The following is a 23128-nucleotide window of genomic DNA, read 5'->3' as shown; positions in this document are numbered from 1 at the left end:
GCCTGCCTTCCCAGAAAGAGAGAAAACAGAGCAGCTGATAAAAAAAAAGCTACTTCTCTGACAATCCTCTTGGCCCTCCAGAGACAGCAGTTGGACTCCCTGTTGCCACTAGTTGACTTAGCAATTAATAATGCAGCAATTAGCAGTGAGTTTCCAGATCTCAGTGCGCAAGATGGGATTTTATTTATACAGCAATGTTACTGACAATAACAGAGGGAAAAGGAATCAGCAGTGGAGAAGTTGTATCTCAAAACAGAGAATCAGTTTGGTTGTGGGAAGAACGGGGTTAGAGCTAGAGGAAGGTAAATATGTGTGACGTGAGATTATCAGAAGCAATTTTGGACCTGATGTAAAATTGTTTTTCTTCTAAAGAACATAAATTTGAAATTATGTGCTTGAAGGAACAGAACTTGGAATATTTTTAACTGGAAGATGCAAATTATAGAGAAATGTTAAGGAACTGGGTTATACTGCTGCTTGTAATTGAGAATGGGATTGATGGAGAGAAAATACAGGTGGCCTCCTTGGAACATCACCTGTAGGTGATTCAAAGCCCTAATAAAGCGAGAGGTGGTTTGGTTTTGGGTTTTTTTGGTTGGTTTTTTTTTGGTTTTTTTTTTGGTTTTTTTGGTTTTGTTTTTGTTTTTTGTTTTTTTTTTTTTTTTTTGTCTTTTTTTATTATTTTTTTTTTTTTAAGCAGAAGGTACAGACGTCATTCTTTGAAGAAGAATGTCCCACACTTAAGCTCAGCCTTTGAGTTGAGCAGTGGAGCAGTCCCAGAGCCAAGGCAGCACTGAAACCAAAATAACCAACGGAATGTTCATGTGGAGATTGGAGCTGCAGAGGATCGTGTGGAGGGAGATTGTCAATGAGATTCATTTGGGAGGCTGGAGGAGGTTCAAAAGCTCTACTTTTTTTGATCCTTGTAGATGCAAAGATGAATGACAGTTTTGCTGCAGTTCTTGGTATATTTCCAGGAATTTTGTTCCAATGCACTTTTCTCAAATCTTTTTCTTGTCTGCAAAACAATTAGAAGGTAAATGTTACAACTCTGGCTGATGTATGCTTTGTTAGGTACTCAGAAAAACTCCATTAGATTATGGAAACACATTTTCAGCACAAATTCAGAAATTTGAACCATCATGTAGATCTTACTGGCCTGGCTGAGTCCAGCTACCAGAATCATACTCAGCAATTGCATTTGTAATTGACTGGCAGTCAGAGCTGAGCTGTAGTTCTGAAACTTATCAACCCTTATGAAGTGGCAAATAGCTCTGACTGGCTTTATTCTGGGGATGGCTTGGACTCCCAATGCAGGAAATGCCTTGAGAAAGTGGAATTTGTGTGGAATACTCAACCACCAGCAGCCACAAACGGGAGGGAATGCAGCAGGGAGAGAGTAATTGCACTTTGGTCAAAGTGTCTAAGACAAGATGATCCAGAAGTCACACAAGGTGGCAAGATTTATGGGCTGGAAGCTGCAATAGATTGATGAGAGGAAATTTTCTTTAGCCACTGCAAATGGTGGGTTCATGTATCAGGATATTGCCCCATCAAATTGTTGGAAGATACATGGACCAGCAGGACCAACTGGAGACTTCTTCAGGGACTGCTTAGAAATGTTATTTCTTTTTGTTTCATCCATGTGCAGACATGTTGATGGTGTGGTTTCAAAAAAAAATGTGTTTTTATGATAACACAAGTAATATCTGTCATCACAGCAAGTGAATGGGTTGTGGGAGGCTATGAGACAAGAATGTGTTCAGTTTGCAGCCTTTCCTTTGTGTAGCAGGAGAATTAAATTGGGGTAAGGGAAGACCTTAGATAGTGAAACTGATTTACCATTCATTCAGATCCTTGAACAGATTTCAGCTGTAAAAAGAAAACATCTTCCCACAACCACCAATTGGGAAGCAAAAATACTGCAAAGAATAAGGGCTCTCTGTGAATAAGTCAAAAATGTAGATTTCATTAATCAAAATGAGATGCAAATCATCTCAGTCATTCAGCTGTAGAGACACTAAATGCAGCTATTTAGGATTCCACCTCAGCTATTCTACACTATTTACTAGTTAGTGCTCCTTGTCAGTTAAACGTGTCACTTGTAGGGACTTTTAACATTCCCAAGTAAAACAATTGGAAACTTGAATTGTACAAGACACGACTGGTAAAAAGCACGTTTTTTGCAGTAGCCAAAATATGAATCATGAGAAAGAAGTGCTGCTGACAGGAAGAAAATTGAAATCTTTGAGGAGCAGTGCTGGCAAAATTTCAGAAAAGTAGACAAAGGCTTACAGCAAATTTATGTGTTTGCTCATGACAGCCATCGGAATGATCATTATCTAAAAGATATAATTAAATGAAAGCAGTGCTGGAAGGTCATGGTAATAGAGGACAACCATGGTCACAGGGATAAAAGATAATCTGGGAGGTTGAATCCTGATGCTCAAAGCTATCAGTCACTTGAGGCAGCTTCTAAAATTCTGTTGTGTGTAGGCTATAAATGAGTTCATTTTGGTTTGTTTTGGGGGTTGTTTTGGTTTGGGTTTTTTTTGTGCTTTCCTTTACAGTGTTTATTTTAACACTGTAAATCTGATAACATCATTATGCTACTTCTGGAAGAGGAATTGATCCTCCCCCACGTTTGACAAACGATACAATTGTGAGGTTAATGGCTGCTAAGCTGCCCAGGTAGTACCTGTGTTCTACTCTGCTTTTAGAGCTGTGGGTTTGATTTTTAAAAGCCCCACAGCCTCTGATGAATACACCTTGCAATAAAACTTTATGGAGAACACTTATTCTCTACACATGACCCTGCATGACTGATAGTGACATTTCTTTATGGTCAAAGACATCTCCTTTCTCTACAATGAGAAAAAACCAAACATGCTCCTCTTCTGCTTCCATTAAGACTTCTCTGATTTTTATGTAAGTTTTTAAAGTACTTTTTTTGTTTGTTACTGCTGAGTTTACAAGTGAGCTCCTTTATCTGATACTCTTCCCTCTTCATGTTTTGATATTTTTTTCGTGACTCAAATATATTTTCTGTAGAATCATAAGCACATGTTCCTAATATGACTAGGTACATTTTCAACATAGAGAAAAACAAAACAGGTGAAAAAACCCATTTAATTTGCAAGGAGTTGGTAGAACAACTCAATGCTCAGGCTCTTGTTTTCTGCTTTTATGTCCAGTCATAATAAATAAATTAAGATGCATGACTTATCAGTAGCAATGAGAAGGTTGAATTAAGCTAAACTACATTTTAAAGTGCATTTCCTTTGTAAAATGGTCTGAGATACTGAGCAAGTTGTAAACGTTCTATATGAGAGCATGCATCAAAATTTGATGTTCTACTGGGGAGGTCAAATTACTGACATGAGTTGGAAATCAGAAGATCCTCAGCTTTTCTTTAATGCAAAGGGGCATGTCATGTTCATAAAATTCACCTAAATTTCTCCTTATTTTCAACATCCCCTTCTTTCTTTATTTTAGAGTGTGTACCTGCTAGACTATATTAATTACCCTGAAACAACAGACATAAATCAAACATCCCAACTGATTTCATCCCTAATGTATCTCAGAACACTAATTATTAGCAGAAATTAGGAAAAGCTGCACATGAATAGGTATGCAGTAAGTGAAAAAGCAAAGGCTGCCAGTCCTTGTGGTGCAAGTTGTCTGTACCAACCTCAGATGGGAACTGCCTTCAGAGCTGGTGTGTGGCTGAAAATATCGCAGTGCCCCTGTGGCTGTAAAACTCTCATGGGTGTTTGACACTTGTGGGTATGTCTGAATTATTTTTCCTAAAGAAATCAGGTATGTGAGTAGCTTTGGAGTAGTTTAGGATGCTGAAAGAACAAATTTTCTTCTTCTTCTCCCTGTAATCTCTCTCTCTCTTTGTGTATATGTGTCTTTTTCACCCAAGGAGTCTGTCCTCACTGCTGAGGGTTTATGCTTGAAATTTTAGCCAGGTCTTGTCCACAATCTTGTCATTTATGTTGGTGAAATGTATTATTCACAACACCAGTAGTGTCTAAATAACTATTACATATCTAAAAAGTGGTGTGAGGCAAAAATGGCTTGTTTTTATGGTGTATCAATATTCCTGGCAATTGTAATTGCTGTTGCAGCTGTAAAGAGAAAAGAAATGGGGAACCTATTAAACAGATAAAATATCAAGCATCTGAATTGTGAAAATGATTTAGCATCTAATCTAAGTCAATCTGTGCAGATTCTGCTGGAAAAGCTTAGGGCTATTCCATCCTAAAAAAATTTTGCAAGTAGTTACTGTTACTTGTATTTATTAATTTAGAAAACGTTGGGTTCCTTGCATTTAAAGGATGCAGGGAACTAAAAATGGGCTCTTTCTTTTCTCCTTTGTACATGCAGAAGAACCAGTGTTGGCACAAATTAATGTGTCACACAAATGGGAGTGTGACTGTCTCATTTTCTCCCTAATACTTTGAAACTGCTGCTCACGGTTGTGTGATTGGGTGTATGACAGGGAGAGGGACGTCGACTCATTTAGGATAGGGAAATACGACTGGAAAGTCTCCAGGTGTTTGGTTTGATTTAGATGCATTTGTAGTTGTGTCAGAGAGAGAATAAACCCCAAGGAAAGCCGTAGAGCTGTGATGTATTGCACTACAAGGACTGCACTAGAGCCCCTGTCTGGCAGTGTAAATAAAGACTTCTGTATTTTCATTTATTGACTGTGGTGCTAAGAAAGCTTTGCATTGCCTGGTAGAAGTGGCTGAAAAATAATGTATGGGAAATCTATAGGAGACACAGAGACATTTCAGAAAGTAAAGAGCAATTGGCTATATCATCAAAGACAAAAGCATTGTTATATACAGGTTGCTTTGATTCTCCAAGATCCTATTGATATTTCCCCGGGTATTGAGCTGCTAACAACACCTTCAGCAGAAAAGGCAAAGTCTGCTCTCACTGGGGAGGAGTGGGGCTGCATATCCCATTTCTATTTTCCTAAATGATGATATCCACTGCAAAGAGTGGGTCCAAGCCCTCTGCCACTGGGGCTATGGGATCTTTTTCTTCAGCTATATCATCACCAGACTGAGCTCTGGGTTTTGTGGAAATGAAGCAGTGCTGACCCAACTGTGTTTGGGGATGAGGCCACACTGAGGGCTGGAGGAGAGACTCAACCTGCAAACCACAACTCCGTCTGATTTTTAACAAACATGAAAGAAAATGGTTCATCAAAGATGGTGAAAAACTCACACATTCCATTAAGTGTATATTCACATTTCTTTTCCGTGGCTTTTGTATCACTGAATGTGGAGGGGCTATGCTGTAGTATGTAATACCGTCAATATTTTCATATAAATGAGTGATTAACACTTCACAGAGCAATAAAATTCACTGGTCACTTCATTAGATCATGAAAATTAGCAGTTTTCTACAGAGCACATACATTGTTCTTTGCTCTAGAGTAAGTCTATAAAATATAGAGCAGTGAATGTACCCCGAAGGCTTTTCAGCCTCAAAATACGAGTGTGGAGCAGGCAGGAAGCACTGGCCTGAGTTCTGCCACTGTCACGATTCCTGACATCGTGATTCAGCCCTTGTGGCTCTGATATTGCTGTCAAAGTGGAAATGGATGTGAACAGAGAACAGCTATGGAAGAGACCACAGCCCACATTAGTCTTTGGAGGCTGTTCCTTCCCAATCAAAATCTGGTTTTACTCACGTAATTATCAAAGGAAAAAAAAAAAAAAACAAAAAACCAACAACAATGATCTAGATCTAAAAATTCTCCAGGAATGGCTGTGAGATGTTTGTAGTTATCTCTTATTTATACTTATTTGATGAAAGAATGAAATAGGATCAGAATATACAGTCTGTCACTTATTCTTTGATCAGTGCCTATGCAGGAAATGTCACTAAGACAGGAGAAATGTGCTCCAGGATCACACTGATGTGTGAGGTGTCTGTCAAGCCACAGGTGTGCAGGGGAGGGGGTGTAGGAATTTAACTGATCATTTCACTCTGTGCAAAAAGTGCAAATCATGAAAATCAAAGATTTGTAAATCGTGCATTTATCAGTAAGGCATGCCAGAGCTGGGGTCTTGAATTTACAGGAAAAGAATTGGAGGAGTTGGTAGTGAGGTGGGGATTGATCTCTTCTCCCACATAACAAGTGACACGATGAGACAAAATATCCTCAAGTTGTGCCAGGGGAGGTTAAGACCAGATATAAGGAAAAGATTCTTCACTGGAGGGGTGATTGAGCATTGGAACAGCGTGCCCAAGGACATGGTGGAATTGCCATCCTTGGAAGTGCTCAGAAAATGTGTGGCTGTGGCACTTGGGAACGTGGTTTGGTGGCGAACACTGCGGTGCTGGGTTAACAGTTGGACTTGATCTTGGAGGGCTTTTGCAGCCTTAGGGATTCTGTGCAGGGACTGGATGCAGAGCTGATCCACTGGCACAGAAGCATGGCCAGTGGTCGTGCAGGAGCGTTGAATACATTGCACTTCTGTTTCCCCTTAAATGCCAAATAGCCATTCCAGTCCCCCTGCCCTACACTCACCCCACTGCAACAGAGGAGACTCCCGGTCCCCAGGGGGTGAAGCTGTTCACGGCCTATTTACCTGTCCAGGATATTTTCATCTGGGAACCAATTACCAGTGCTAGTAATGAAATATATGTTCAGTTCCATAACTTGATTTTGTACCTTCCTAAGCCTCATGCTGCAAATTCCAATGCTTTGGAGGAAAGATGTACGCCTGTGGGCTTTTTAAATTAGCAATTCTTACCAAGTGCCCGTATTTGGTGTGCAATTATGTGTTTTTAACTCCCTAAGTTTGCTTTTATCTCTTTGATTTGCACACACACATATCCAGTCACATGACACGTAGTCCAGTGTGCCTAAGAGGTGCTGCTTACAAACATATGTGAATCCTCAAGTTGTTTCTGAGGAATTAATTATGTTTGTGAGTTTGTTTACAAAAATGTTGCTTTTTAAATCCTAAGGTTTAACATTTTATTGTCACATATGCACAGCAATAATATTAAAAGAAAATCACTGAGCTTTCTGCTTTCTTTCCATGGAGTGGCTCCGAGGGATTAGTTTATCCCAGCGCACTGCTTTGCTAAGGGGGCAGCACTTGCTTAGGCCAGCAAATAACATGGGCAGGTTTGTGCCATTACCCTGCAAGGAAAGTGGCAGTAATTGCATGGCCAATTTCAGGCCAGTCATTGTTTTCCTGTGGCACTGGTGAGTGGGCAGTGTGGGACCAGGGACACAAAGGGAGAGCGGTGGGACAGACCTGGGGGCCAGGACTCCTCCAAGCCAGCACCACCACGGCGTGCTCGGGCTGCAGCTGGTAAAAGCAGTGTGAGTTTCATAATTTCAGCTTTCCTGCCACTTCCCTGCTTTAGTCCGTTTTTCTGTATTCTATTTTAGCTGGAGTCTCCCTAATTTCACAACTCCCCCGTGGTGCCCAGAATTTTTTATAGCTGTAAGAACTGTGAGTTGTTGCCGTGGAAACACAGTTGTTCATACAGCTGTTGTAACTATACTTGTTAATTTTGCTTTATCACAAAAGGTTTCAAAGCTTTTCTGTATTTGTCTGACATTTCTTGGTTCTGTAACTCTTTATAACATTCTGTTTGACAAATTGGAGGAGGAAATAGAACTTCAGCCTCACAATGTACAGCATGCCCCCATGTCCTGACTGAATCACCTGCTTTCCTGCCCTTGGAAGCCTCCAAAGTCCATTCAGTCTCCTTCCTGCCTTTTTCAAAAAACAGGGAAATGTAAGAGTTTTTGAAAATGTCTTTCGATATTCTACATCAGAGCTTCTATGTGCAGATGCTGGGGACAGCATGAAACAGCAGCTCCTCCAGGTTTCTGCATGGGAGCCGAGAGCTGCAGGCAGATCAGTGCCTGTGCCAGCCTGGGCCTCTGTTCCTGCTCCTTGGGACAGCCCTGGCAGGAGCAGCAGGAGGTGCCAGGTGATGCTTGACTGCTTTACCCATGTAGGGCACATTTCCCATGAAAGCTCCTCTGGTACCAGAGGGCTCATGTTCATCCACGCTGTCTTTGTTACAAGAGTTCCTAATCCTCTCCTTTGGGCCGCCTGCTCAAGATCAGCTCCTTGAAGCAAAAGGCATTTGTTCTCTGTCACTACTGAGAACTGGGATTGTTAGATTGGAGGGAAACCACAGAGGATCCCCTTCCAGGACAGGCCTCCTTCCGTGCCAGCTGTGAGCTGGTGCCAGAGCTTTGAGCTGGCAGAAATGTGTAGGCAGGAGAGGCATCGTTATGAAAGTTGTGTATGTTTGCTTTTTCGTAGCCAAGGCTCCTAATTGCCAGCATATTTTCAGTGCATATACCTGTCAGCTACACCAGTTTAGCTGGCATTGCACTGCCTTTATACTGTCTTATGGTTTTATAGCAGTATAAAAAATGGTTTGGGTTTTGCGAGCCGCTTCCTCTCTGAGCTTTTCCATTTCCCCTGTCTGCAGCATGAGCCATAATAAGCTGGGGAGAAGGACAGGTGGGCACTATTTCTGCTCTCTGGAAGAGGGAAGGAGTGCTGCTAAACTAATAAATAGAACAAGCTGCTAACTGCAATATTGCAGTGCTTTTGTCTCCTGGCATTGACTTGCTTTCCATGGACCTCAGTCCACTGCAACATCCTGTGCTGCACATTGTCTGTAGCTAAAGTTTTTGGAACTTTATTGTGAGATTTGAGTCAAGTCAGCAACAGAAAGCACAGTCACAGCTGGCTTTAGGTGACCAGTGTGGTTTGACTGGATTTGCTGTGAAGAAAGGTAACCTTACTCAATTATAATGTAGTACAACTTAATTTCTATTTAATTTATTCATGTGATTTCGCTGTAGTAAGTTATAGATTGCATTCTTTAAAGCAGTTTATTAGGAAGGCTACCAAAAAGGAGATGAAACCAGAAACACCTGAGCAAATAATAGGCCAATACAAGTGCTGAAGCAGCCAAGGAATGGATGTTTGTGTTTGTTTATAAGCAACCTGTATAAACTCCACGGAAATTGTAGCATCACTATCTGATGAGACCACAAGTTTTTCAATCCAATTGAGAAAATTACTCAGTAACTTCAGAGGAAAACAGCAAAACAAACAAACAAAAATACAATAGTGGACAATTAAGGGGCTTCTTGAGCTCTGGTTCGAAGTACAGAGAACATCCTGAGGGTGATCAAAAGCACTTTCCACCCCGTTCTCTGGTGAGTCAGTGCTTGGAATAAGCGATGTTTCTGCAGAGAAGCACAAGCCTACCTTCAACCCCTCGATTACATTCATTACCCTGTCAGGGATGATAGAGGATCTGCTATTTTGCCCCTTTTTCTCATTGTATGGGGAAAGGATTTACAGAACTCACCATTCTTCTGGCTGGGCAACTGCAACAAAGTGAATTGGTAACTTCAGAATCAGGGCAGTAATTTAAAGTGGAGGATAGTACCAGTTTCAGAGCATCATGTCTGTCGCAGTTGTAGAAAATAATTAAATATTAAAATAAGCACAGTCTGGATTGTTGAAATGTTGACAGCTAAACTAATCTGTATTTTTTCTGATTTTATGACAGTACCTGAAACAGTTGTTTCTACTGATTGTGTTGAGTATGGAAAAGAAATTCTATTTGGCTCTACAAAGTTCATATACTAGCAGATGCAATATTCTGGGAGCTAGATATTAATGGTCTGTGAGTATCTGTACTTTAAGGATTGGTAAACTTATTAAGAATTTATTGAGGTTGTGTCCTTGGCTGCTGATTAGATTGAGCTGTGAGAAGTGTTGTACAGTAGGTTCTGTCGTATTCAGATATTTTCTTCCTCTGTCAGCCCTCCCTGGGAGGACACTCTGACATAATAACCTTCACAACACAAATTTCCAAAGCTCTGGGACCTTAATATCTTTTGGACTTGCAGAGTTGTTTTTTTTTTTGTTGTGTTTGTTTGTTTTTGTTTTTTTTTTTTTCTTTTTTTCCCTTGGAGGATGCTTTAGATGGGAAAGAGATTTTCAATTGCAAAACAGTGTACATGTAATAATCTAAACACCCCACATACTGCACTAGCAACAGCTCAGGCAATGGGCCCAAGGAAATGGTGGTTGTGCTCTTGAGTTCTTGTGAGACCCTGCCTGGAGTCTGGGCTGTGTCTGGGCTTGGGCTCCCTGCTCCAAGATAAACATGGACTTACTGAAGCAAATTAAGCAGGGGCCACCATGAGCTGGTGCATATCCTGTGAGGAGAGGCTGGAAATTGGGTTTGTCCCTCTTGGAGAAAAAGAGGTGAAGGGAAGATCTCATTACAGTCTGCAGCTGTCACAGAGAAAATGGAGACACTATGAGTGTCTAACACTGGAAGAAACTTCCCAGAAATGCCCTAGAATCTCCATCCTTGGAGAAATTTAGATATGGCTCAGGGCAACGTCTTCTAGGTGGATGTACTCAGAGCAGGGGGTTGGACTAGATGAGCTCCAGAGGTTGCTTCCAGTCAAAATTATTCTCGTCCTCTCTAAGTTTTTTTTTCATCTCATCAACCTTATCAAAAATATATTCAACATCTGCATGAGTAACTAAGGGGATAAAAGAAGAAAGGCTTTGTATTTGAGGATTCATTTTACTTTTTGTTCAAGCAGAGAAACTATTACCAAACAACAGATATTTGCCATTGTGGGAAGATGCAGCGCCTAAGAAGAGAGGAAAAAAAAAATCCAACCAAAAACCAAACAACATCCCCCAGGAGCCCCTTCATAAAGATTGTTCAGATCTCAGAACTCTGTCAGAGAAACTGAAAAAAAACCAAAAACAAACAAAAAAGTGGTCTGAAATTCTCCTCCCAAGAATGGAGTGGCAGTGGAAATGAGTGCTGCATTTGCTACCAATGATAGCATCTTAATCTGTGCCCTTGTGTTTCCTCAGCTGCCTTCCCTATTGTATTCCAGCTGTCGAGGTCCAGAGTCGAAAAGCTAACAGCTTTGCAGATGAAGTTCTGCTCGCCCATTCCTGGCTGTGACTGCTCCTGCCAGCCTGTGTTTGCCTCTCTCTGGGACCCACACAGATTAGTTCCCCTCTTGGCACTGGGGATTTTCATCAGGCTATGAAATGCACAAGGACACCGTGAGTGAATGCCTACCAATATCCTAAAGACACTTTGGGCCCTGGGAGCCCTTAGGGACTTTATAAAGTGGCTTGTGCAGATAAGGAGATACCTCTGTGAGCCACCTTTGGCAGCTGCTGCAACAGCCTGAGGAATTGAAACAAGATTTAGGAGGGTTACTCAGTGCTTTGTTCTTGATTCTACTAAGGGGAAGAAAAGCTCTGTGATAGGAGAGGGTTGGATTCCAGCACTCTCAGAAATAACTGTAGAGAATTAGTTGCCACTTAAGTATTATTTTCTGCCGCTGTTTAAACCACTGGGATCACAATACTTTCTCAAAAGATGCCAGGCACAAACAGGATTTTTTTGTGAATACCTCTCCATCTGCAATATAAACCTAGAGATGGATATCATAAAGTGAGGAGTGGCTATCAAGGTAAGTATTCTTCCTCGAGCTCCCTATTTTAGAAAGTGTTTTTTCTTGTTAGCAGATGTTGTCATTTTTGGTGTCACACATTCATGGCAGTACTACTTGACATATCAGCAGCCTTCTGATGGCTGGTGAAGTCAAAAGGGAAAGGGTAGTAAGGGAAGGAGGAGTCGCTGTTAAAATGATCACATGATAATCATCTACAGCCTTACGGTTTAGTAATAAAGGATGAAGCTATTCTCTCTTCTCAGAACAGCTTTATTGACACTAAAATGTGTTCTTCAATGCTTTACTTGTGAAAGGAAACTCCTGTGGTTAGTGTGAAGCCCCTGGGCAAGAACAAAGTAGTGAGTTCTGTCCTCCAAACAGCAGAACAGACAAGTGCCAGAATTCTGTGTAATCTCTAACTGGTGGCTTGGAGTCTCCCAGTCCGGCTGTACTTAACTGCTCTGACAGGTTGTGCTGAGGGCACAGAGCACTGAAATGGGCTGTTAGACAGGCAAAAGGTTAATTTGACTGTTCTGGAAAGCATGGGCAGAAGAAAGTGGCAAATCCATTCGTCAGTCAGAGGAAGGGGAAATGACTGGTTATTACTGAAGCATGTATTGTTATTTCAGAAATAACTAATGTCGGTCACAGAAATAGCAACAAGATGGTTGCTTTAAGGTGCTTAATCCCTGAGATGGAAGCATGGAGACAGTGCAGAATCAATGGGAATGGAGTTGCCTGTTGTAAGCTGCCGTGCCTGCAGACATAATAACTAGCCATGGACCAAGGCAAGGCGTTGATGAAAACACAGGCTCACTTTAAATGCCCAGTGCGGACAAGAGAATTACTGGGGCTGCTGAAGTAGCTCAACAGCAAAAGTACAGCTCTGATCTTCTTAACTACCCAGATTAAGCATGAAAACCCAAAAGAAAAATAAGAATCTTATCAATGAGTAAGTGTGCCTTTCTATAAACCACAACAGGAAAACTGAAGGAAGCTGAAAGAGAATTTAGTAACTCCCTTGTACCATAGTTGGGCTTCTTGTCACAAGCATGCACAGTGAACTCCTCGGTTCAGCATGCTGTAAGTAAGAGAAGAACTGGAGAGGATGAGGGTATGTTATTCCTTCTCTGTAAGATAACCAGAGACCAGATAACCAGGAAACTTCTGTAGCTCACCTGTGTTATGTTTTTTGGTATTCTTGAAGTGAGGTTTGCCCTTACCATGGAATTACTTCGCAACCAGAAAGAGTCAAAAAGCATGAGGGGTTTTAAAGCTTGGTGAAGCTTTTCTGTTTGAATATTTACTTTATTTCATAATATGTCAAAAAGCTGATTGGCACATTGAAGGTATGCACGTGTGTGAGCTGACATGTGTGTCTATGCACACTGCATATAAATAGACATTAAAAACCTACGGCTGACAAGTCACTCTCAGATGGGCAGGGGCTGTGCCACAGGTGAAAAGGTGACTTTTTTAGGGCCATTGAACACTATAAATGTGTGCATTGTATCAGTGCTTCAGAAATACCCATTCTAAATGACTTTGTGTTGATCCACTGTGAAAATTCATTGTGCTCAATTGCCCTCAAAATTTCTCATTTCTCATCTGTGATGTTGCAGTCTGCTGACTGCACACCAGGCCATGGTACAGCTGGGCAGGCACCCGGCTCCAGAGGGCCTGAAAAGGATTTTTATTTCCTGGCAGGCTGCTCTGTGCTCCCCAAAAACTGAACAGATCTGTGTCTAGGGCTTGGAGCTGTGAGGCTTTCAAAGGTGGGAATAGACTTCACGGAGCTGATGTTGAGTCGTGCACACACAAAGGCTTGTGTGTCACATGCCACATGTACATGAGATGTGGAAAATGGAACTTGGCTTTAATTTTTAATCATGCCTTTGATTCAGAGAAGTCAAACCCACTCCACATCAGTTCAGTTCTACTCAATTTAGGAGAAAAAGGAGAGAGAAAAAAAAAAAAAGAAACAGGTGGCATAAATAACTTCCAGCATGCACAGCAAGAAGTTGGGTCATAGAATGATGGTTTGGGGTTTTTTTCACACCTTATTGAAACAAGGTTTACAGGGAGGGTTTTTTTCAGTTTTAAAAAGGAACATTTATAGCTGATTTTCAGTATGTTTTATATGTCCTTTAATTTACTGTGTTGTCTGATTTCTTATAAAAGCCTCTGCATGTCAGCCTTTAAACTGTGAGGGAAACAAATGCCTGCTTTGGAACAGAGGAATGGTGAAGTTTAAAGACCTCTCCAGGATGTATCTAGAGATGTCTTGGTTGGTCTTAGTGTGTTGCAATACCTTGGCTGCTGCCTGTGGATGCTCCCAGGCACTGGAATATCCATGATACCAAGAGAAGCCCAGTAGGGTTGACAGAAGCATTGGGTGAGGAAGGTTTGTCTTGGAAAATGAGCACTTTGCATTCAAATGAGATGCGGCAGGAAGTGTGTTGTGCAGTACCAAGCTGCAAATGTAAAAGGAATGCCGGTTTGCTTCACCGTACAACCTTCTGCTTGTAAATTCACAGACAAACTCCTGCCTGTAGTTTAGACAAGTTGGACACTTTGTCTTAAAAGTCAGGGCAGGAGATGCTTAATCATGTAAGAAGACCTTGATTTTTCTTCCAGTTAGTAGGAACTTTAATTACCTCCTTGTACTAACATCTTGCTGGAGTGATGGTTCATTTCTGAGTTGCTGTTGCAGGGGGATTCCTCCTTAAGCACCACACAAGCCACTGCCCCAGCAATGGTTCGGCCTCTGTTGTTAAATCTGAGATTCAGCAGGACAATGTCGAGGTCAGACTCTGCCTCACTCACAGTCTGTTAAATATGTGAACTCCCTATACTCCGTATTTTCCTATGAATTCAAAACTTTGTGTTGTTTATATTATTTTAACCTCAACAACTGAAAACGAGGAAAAAGAGAAATAAACTCTTTCTCTTTTTTTTTGTTTTCTTTTGTTAGCAGTCCATTTGTCTTCTGTCTCTGCTCTGCACTGGTTTTTGTTTCTCAAATAGATTCTTTGTAAGCAGGTGAAAGCTGTCTCCCAGGGATATGAATACCAGTCATTTTTTAAAAGAAAAACAGTATTTGCAAGCACACTGCATTTCTAGTCTGGGATGTTAAGTGTACAACAAATTTTAATCTTGGCAAACACATTGAGCACTTTCATGTCACTATGTCTCTACATTAATTTCTGGAATCTAGTAATGATACTCTTGGTGGCAAAGAAGTACTAATTCATATAAATGGTGGTATGAGCAGTCATAATTCATCTGTTCTTCAGGTTTAAGAAAAGACAGTATTCTAAACCAGAAACTAGTATCAGATTTGATTTTATATAATAGTTTTGTTCTTTTGAAGTTCTTGGGAGCAAAAAGAAAGAACTCCCTCATTTTAGTTTGGTTTTTTGTTTGGTTGGTTTTTTTTTTTTTGTTTTTTTGTTTGTTTTTTTTTTCTAATGTATTTAAATGCATTAAATTAGTAGAACCGTTCTTGTAAACAAAATAAAACATCAGAGAAATATTCTTCTGCCTAAGCTTGTGAAAGCTGGGCTTTGTCTAAATTATTTGCTGACTTCAGTCATCCATTTCTCAGAAAAAAAAAGAAAAATCTCAGAAGGTCTCTCAAGAGAAGACAAAGGCCAGCTCGTGCCTATTGTCTAGACTCAACCGTTCAATACTCATCATCCTTATTCTTCTGATTCTTATGCCTCAAAGTCATTTCAAAATGAGGAAAGATAATGGGAATAGTTGTATGAGAGCAGCATCTCTGGCAAATATGACCAATTCTGTAGAAAAGGAGCTGCTCTTGTTGTAAAGCTTTAATTTTCTTTTACTTAGTTTTACTGCAGATCTTCAGCATTTCACTGCTGCTTTTATGGTATTTTAAAAAACATTTGCTTCCACAGTAAAATATTATATCTATGTCATCTGTAAATTTGCACTTTTACACAGCTCCAATTGCATCTTTTGTTTCCATAGATTGCATTTACATTGCAGTTGCACTCTGTTTCATAATTAAATCACTTTCAGTCTAAGTAAGTACAGGAAATCTATGCTTCAGTGTGCAAGGCTGCTGACAAAGTGAAGGGTAACCCAATTCTCATGCACTCAACTTTTTAATTAGTTGCTGCACATCTGAGGATTAGGCTTGTTGGGATGTCTTGCAGAAAATAACATTAATATTCAATTTGGTTAAGGACTTTCAATAAACAAAAAGAATTAATAAAGCTATTAAGCAAATGTCTCTGATGACCACTTTCCACCCGGATTGCAAGTATCCAGAAGTGTTTCCAACGCAGGCAGCTGAGGAGGGTTTCTCTGCCCGTGTTTTGGCTGAATCTTGAGGAGTAGCTGGGTATTTTCCATCCTGAGCTCATATGCATTTGAATTTGCGGAATGTATTTTCTGGGGTCTACAAAAGCCAGGTGACAAAGAGTGCTTTGTTACAAGCGCTGCTATCAGCCTCTCAAAGTACGGGATTTCATTTTCTTTTTGTCTGTTTTGTTTAGGTTTCAGAATATTCTGCATCTGAACGAGAAAGCTTTTTTTTCCCCTTTTTTTTTGTGAGTTTGAAATTATTTTTGATATTAAAGGTTTGTTAAATTATGCCTTTATCTGGATTTTTTTTTTTAATGTGAGGAATGGTTTTGTGAAATGTTCTGCATGAGCCTCTGCAGCTCCAAGTTAAATGATTTGCATTAAAAAACGAGCTCATCTAATGTAAACCTGGGAATTATTTTCGGCTCATATTGTCATTTGAAAAATCTGGAATTTCAGTGAAAGTGAACTGCTGTAAAAATTAATTCATATTTCTTGGAAAATGAGCTCTGCTACTTACGTACGTCCTGGCAAGGTGGTGTTGATTTTGTGTGGAGATTTTGGCTGATTTTATGGGTGTCATAAATTCACTTTATGTTATAGCTTGCTATAAATCACAAACATCCTTTCACAACTTTTGAGAGCTGTTGAGGTAACAGTGATGATGTAACTTCTCCCAAAATACTGTTTACATTCTGTTAAGGCTCCTGTAGGGACAGGTTGTGTTTGCATTGAAGAGACATTCAGTTCCTACCCAATATATACTATTATTTGTATATTCCATGTATTTGCAAGTGTGTGTGTGAAATCGATTTCACTTCAGGTTTTTTGCCAAGAAGTTTAAAAAAACAAACAAACAAAAAAAAAAAAAAGCTCTGGAAGAAAGGCTGTAAAAATCCCTGTGCCCAGCAGGGGTTGGACCAAACCCTTTGGATGCTGGTTTGTGATTTGCTCTGCACTGAGCTGCAATGATGGAACTGTTCACCAAAGGCTGCAGTGGGCTCCAGGCACTCCTGAAACATCTCTCCACATTAAGTCATCGGCACACTTTTGGTGTTCCTTACTCTCCCACAAGTCAAGCCATCGTTGAAAGAACACATCACTCTTTAAAACGTATTTTAGATCAATCTGGTGAAGAGTACAAAAACTGCTCCCCCTAATGCACTGGCAGAGAGGCTGTTGGGTGATCTTGCCATGGGCCTGCAGAGGAGCATCCTCCAGGAGAGGGTTTGGGCAGGCAGAGAGCCATTTCCTGCCTGTCCCAATTCAATTTGCTGCCAGTTTGATTTAAGCCTCTGCTGGTGAGTTAAAGATGCTGCAGTGCTGCAGGGGGTGTTTGTCTGGAAATTTTATCTTCTGCTTCATTGCAGAGGGTGACCAACTACTTGGGAAATAAGTGGGAACCCGAGCATCCACTACTGCTCTTCCCTTTGCTCCACTCTCCCTGCTAAAGTCTGGGGCTCGAACTCTTGGGAATAAATGAGGAATATTCCATGTTGTGACTGCCAACAGAAGTAGGTAGTGGAAGAATATTTCAAAGCAAGATTTCTTGTGACTTTTCACAGCTTTCAAATTGCAGCTGGCTTTGTAATCCACTGGAATTACACAAGGCTCTCCTGTCCAAGGCATTTTCCTTGTCAGCAGGCAAGATCCAGCAGGTGTCTCCCCACCATCCACAGGGAGCTCATCAAGATCCGTGATGTTTGTTGCTGTTAATTTGATATGGCATTCCATAAAGGACTGGCCCAAAGTCCACACTGCAGTGGACTTTGTAGGGGAAGTCCATTGCTTTCCCTACAAAAGTGTAGGGGAAGCATAGAAATGATGAAATTCTTTCCTTTTTTGGTAGAGGTTGTCTCCCAGCCCTGATTTCAAGTTGCATCAGCATTCAGTGCAGAGCAGCTCTATAGGAACAGATCTGTAGTCAGCTTTCATTCTTTAAATGAGACACCAGAAAGTGCAGTTCCATGTGTGACACTACTTTCACGTTTCCTGAATGCCTTTGAGTTGGATTTTCCCAGGATTGGGGTTTGTGTAAAGGGTGAGAGCTGGCCACATTTCCCTCCCTGCCTTCCCACCTTTGACTCTTTAGGCAAGTGGTTCCTACAGCAGATCCAAGGCTGATGCAGCCCAAATCCATCCCCCCTCCCAGGCTGAGAGATCTGGCTCCTAAAGCAGCTGCTACACAGCACTGACACAGCCAAGGTGGGAAAATCCTTCAGAAAGAGGATGCTTGTGCCAGGAAAGTTGTTACTGTTTAGCTGTAAAAACATGACAACTTCTTCATCGCTTTAATGGGACTTTTTCTATCAGAGATGGATATTGTATATTAAGGTGTCCAGGAGTAACCTATTCCCACATTGATCTATTGAGTTCTCAGGAGAAATTAAGTAAATAATAAAATGTTCCAAAATTATAAATTTGGAGGAAGCCTTTAATCAGTTACTAATTGATTATTCACATTAGCACAATACCTGTAAAGATCAAAACCTAATTTTGACAACATATGCAAAGTTTTCCTCTTGAATTTAATAATATATTCTCAATCTGTTGTTCATTAAGGTGAATATCTGTGAATTCATTATTTTTTCTCTAAGCTTGCTGCACCACAAACTTCATTCCTGTAACAAATTTTCCAAAGAATAATCCCATTACAAGCTTAGTTTATAATACATACAATGACAGCTTTGTTAGCATGTTTATCTGTTTTGTTTGGTGGTTGTGTTGTTTTGGGGCTTTTTGGGGTTATTTCTTTGTTTGTTTGTTTTGTCTAATAAGTCTTTGCAGCAAAATCTGTTCTGGGATGGCACAGAGAGTTAGACCAGGGAGAGTGGATAAATCTGGTTAAGGAACCTGGCTGCGGAGTTAACTCATAAAAATGTGACACCATAGGTTTCCCAAAATGGGATGATTCTTAGCTAGGAATGTCCACTTGTAAGTTATAGAAAATTGACATTTTATCCACCTTGGCATTTGTCTCATTTTGCTGTTCCAATGTGGAGTTTTAAAGCAATGCCATTGTAAAATTCCTCTCTTCCTAATTTTACATTGCTATTGAGGTGAAATTATAGCAGTTTTCAAAGCATACGATGAAGGAGAAAGAAGAAATGAGTGAAAAATGCTGGTTTTGAACTTTTAAATGGAAATGTGTAACACTACTCACAGATAATACCTCTAGGTATTTCTTTGGACACTTTCCAGCCAATGCTGATGCCCGTGCATGGTACAATTGTAGCTGAGCCCTGCCTGCTGAACTCTTTCAGGCACCTTCCTGTGGAGAGCTGCCTCTTGTTGCTTTGACATTTTTTTCATAAAGTTAATGGTAAATGAAATACTGATGTTTCAGAGAAGATGAGTTACGTGCTGTATTAATCTGACCAGCCCACATTAGGAGAGCAGCGAGCAGAATTTGCAGCTGCAGAAGATTGTCACTGTGTTCCTGTGTTTAATGGAATAATTTAGGTATCGAGACAGAAAGAAGTCTACACTAAAATGAGTACAAGCACTTTTAAGCAGAAAACCTGTAGCTAATTTTCAATCCTGTAATTGAATTTGCAGGATAGCACATAAATAAAGCCAGGCTTTTTTAAATGTTGGATGCTTTGCACTGCATAACAATGTTTTACTGCCTCATAATGCTTCCCTGTGTATTTCCCCACATACTCTGCAGCTACATTGCAATGCTGCGTGTCCAAAACTTCGCCCTGCTGCAGCCTACACGGTATTGTGTCAGGAGGCTTCAGGAATACATGCAGGTAATTCACAGCCTGCTAAATACCAGCTCCTAATTTGTAATTTGCTGCAGCTGGCTCAACCCTCAATGTGCAGTCCCTTCTGGACTGCAGCCTGAACTGTGGTGCAGAGTCCTTCCCTGAAAGGCTTTTGGATGATTTTGTGTTTTGCTCCCACTAAAATCACAGAATCATAGAATCACAGAATGGTTTTGCCTGGAAGGGACCTTAAAGCCCTTCTTGTTCCACCCCCCTGCCATGGGAATACAATTCCACTGTCCCAGGTTGCTCCAAGCTGGCCTTGGACACTGCCAGGGATCCAGGGGCAGCCACAGCTTCTCTGGGCACCCTGTGCCAGGGCCTCCCCACCCTCACAGGGAAGAATTTCTTCTTGATATCTCATCTAAACCTGCTCTCTCTCGGTTTGCAGCCATTCCCCCTTGTCCTGTCGCTACATGCTCTTCCAAGTCAGAGCACTTTGTAACAGGTTTGATTCCAAACCTGAGCTTTGAAGAGGTTTTTTTCTGAAAAGAAATTCCAACAGAATTTCTAATGGTATTAAATTAGTTCAAAAAATATATGATATTCTTTTTAACTTCTTCTGACTTACATTTAGTAATTAAATAGAAGATTTTGCAAGGTACTGAGTAAAATGGTGTTAAAAAGTTGCCATAATGACATCAACTTAAACAGCCGTGCCCTGGAACTCACTGTCACCTCACAGATCTGTGGTAGATTACGGGCATTAGAGATGCAATTTGACAAAGTACTGGGTTCCCTCAACCTTTTTAAAGTCAATGGAAGCCAAGGCCACCTGGGTTGAAGCAGAGGACATCAAACTCATTGTAAGATTGAGCCTTCCTTGTAACTTATGCCCTTAACATTTTAGATAATCCATTGATCTCTCTTGAAGAGCTAATATCTGTAATAATGCCATATTTCTATAGCATCCAAAGTCAATTGAAAGACATGTATTATAGCTATACTTTAATCAAGACTTACTGGGAAGTGGAAGTAAAGAATTCTGCTTTCCCTAATAGTACCATTTGCAAAAAGAAAAGCTGACTGGAAAATCAAATGAATTATCTCTTCTTTATACACCCTTTATATGTCTGCTTTCTTTGTAAAATGAATTTAAATTATTTCTGTACTAAGAAAAAAGGTGTTTTAAAATCATGAGAAAAAGTAGATGTTTCTTTCCAGACTATTCACTTGGAGAATTCAAGCGTAATTCATTAAATTTTGTTCTACAAATAAGACCTCAACAAAATGCTGGTTGTCACTGAGAGATGGTGAGTGGACAGTGCCTTTTCAGGACCACTCCTGAGCAGCATTTTCTACTTTTTGATGTGTTCTAAAGTAAAAAAAAAATGTGTATCTTAGGGATTAAATCATCTCATCCAAAACATGATCTCACATACTTGTTCAAAGCAAATAGTTTATTGTATTCACATGAGGGATTGTCGTGGATGGTTGGATTTATTTTGATTATTGGTTAGGAAAGCAATGCCTGAGTTGCTACTTACCACATGTTGAGTGGGAAAGAAAAAAATTTTAAAAAAGACTGCATTGGCAATGAATCTGTTGGTCCTGTGACAGATTTGAGATTAAGTTCTTACACTTCCATGACATTTTGAAGTAGACCATTTTTGTTGTGGGAAAGAGAGAGGAAAAGGAAAGGTCATGTCTCTCTTATCAGGCAGTCATAGTCTCCTGTATAACAGAAATGTCTGTTTAATGTCAGTGAACAGCCCAGATGGAGATTCACGTTGGAGCAAAACATCTACACTTTATCTCGTACCTCAAAGTTTACACTACTTCAACCTTGTGATAACAGACTCCTAAGTCATTTTCTGATGGGATTCCTCTATCATTACACCATGATTCTCCACATGCTGTCCACTTTTTTTTTTCCCTTTTTTCCTCCAAAACCAGCCCCTCTGCAATTCTGACAAACTAATCCTTGTACCAGGTATCTGCAGTCATGAAGGACTGGGTGAGCTGAGACTCAAGTTACTGCATTAAAATATTTCACGGTTTTTGCTAAGGGTGATTTTTGCAAGTCCTTTTTCCTTCCTCGCTGAATGTTCAGACAGAGGAGCAAGAAAATCATTGACCAAAGTTATCAGGAGGAGCAGTGCCACAGTGGTGTTAGAAAGCCCAAAGGGAGGAATGGGAAATGAAGACATTACCTACAGCAAGTTTGACTTCATCAGTCCTTTGAGCTCTGTAGAAAGAGAAACTTCATTTCTGTACTGCCTTTTATTTTGTTCCATCTCTCTCCTCTGGCTTATGAATCTATTTCTAGCATGTATATGTTTACCTAAATGACTTATTTCAAAAATTCATTGTTTTAAAGCTTTTCTTCAATGATAAAATAAGATTCTGATTTTCTTAAACTTTACAGGCTACATAAAAATGAAAAAAAAAAAAAATATTGCAGGTAGTCATGATTGTTTAATGACAGTAATAAGAGCAATAGCTTTTACTTCATTACTCCGTGGAGTTATGGTTCTGAACTGTTACTTTCCCCACCTTAAAATAAAAAGGATTTAAGTGCAGTCTACCTTGAGGTTAAACGTGTGAATGTGCATTTGAGTGGTTCTATACATGAGGGCCTGGCGTAAAACTGGGCAAAACTGAACCACCTCCAAACTCATATGCTTGGAGGAAGTTTTGATGTTACCAGAAACTCAAGTCATTTTAGCAGACAAGTGTATTTTTTTGTGTGTGTCTGTGTGTGTGCACGTGCAGGGGTTTTTAATTAACCACTTGTCTTTCCTCACTGTGCCCTTCTACATGAGGAATAGCCTTCAAAGAAAGATACACTTTCTAACAGCTAAGACTTCCATGTTATTTCTGGCAGTAATCGGTGAATATTATTTAATAAGTAATGATTGAAATAACTCTTTCACAGAAATTTCCTATTGCGGAATTTCTAAAGTGATGGCAAATTATATTGCATTGCATATTCATGCAGTTTAATTTAATAGTATATTTAATGTGAAATATGACATTAATTGCTTGTAAATAGTTTCTTACACTCTAGATGCAGTTTTTAAAATACTGTAATATCAGGAATAATGACCTGGCCACACATTTCAATCAGTCAATGTCTTTGTTAATATTAGGTATGTTGGCAAACCAATAATCATTTGAAAAGAAGGAAGTTTGGGTTATTTAGTTAAGCAGGGAATTTAATTACATGTCTTCTGGAGTCTGATAGAATAAAGCAAGTGGAGGCAATGTTTTGGCAGCTCAGATCCTAGGAAAAATAAACATTAGTAATTAGTTTATGTTCTGTTACTCTCTTCAATTTTTCTTCACCTCTACCTTCCCTTTAATTTTCTCCTACTTCTTCTTCTTTTCTGTGGTCCCTCCATGTCACTGCTTGCTCATGCTTCTGCCTGTGGTAATTTTATGTTCCTTTACTTTTCAGGATTGATTGTCCTCATAGTCCTTTCCCTCTACCTTCTGCACTTGGGTTTCATTTTTCATACTCAAACCAGTACTTGGCCTGATTTTTCATGCATTCTCA

At 40.1% G+C, this 23128-nt stretch overlaps 1 protein-coding gene across 4 annotated transcripts in view; it reads left to right on the top strand.

Annotated features, from left to right (window-relative positions):
* Positions 1-23128, top strand: part of PCDH11X (protocadherin 11 X-linked) — a 439566-nt gene that overhangs the window by 259796 nt on the left and 156642 nt on the right. The window lies entirely within an intron of this gene.

The sequence above is a fragment of the Corvus hawaiiensis genome, chromosome 14 (assembly GCF_020740725.1).
Source record: "Corvus hawaiiensis isolate bCorHaw1 chromosome 14, bCorHaw1.pri.cur, whole genome shotgun sequence".
In the NCBI taxonomy this organism is placed as follows: domain Eukaryota; kingdom Metazoa; phylum Chordata; class Aves; order Passeriformes; family Corvidae; genus Corvus; species Corvus hawaiiensis.
This window is presented reverse-complemented; position numbering and strand designations above follow the sequence as displayed.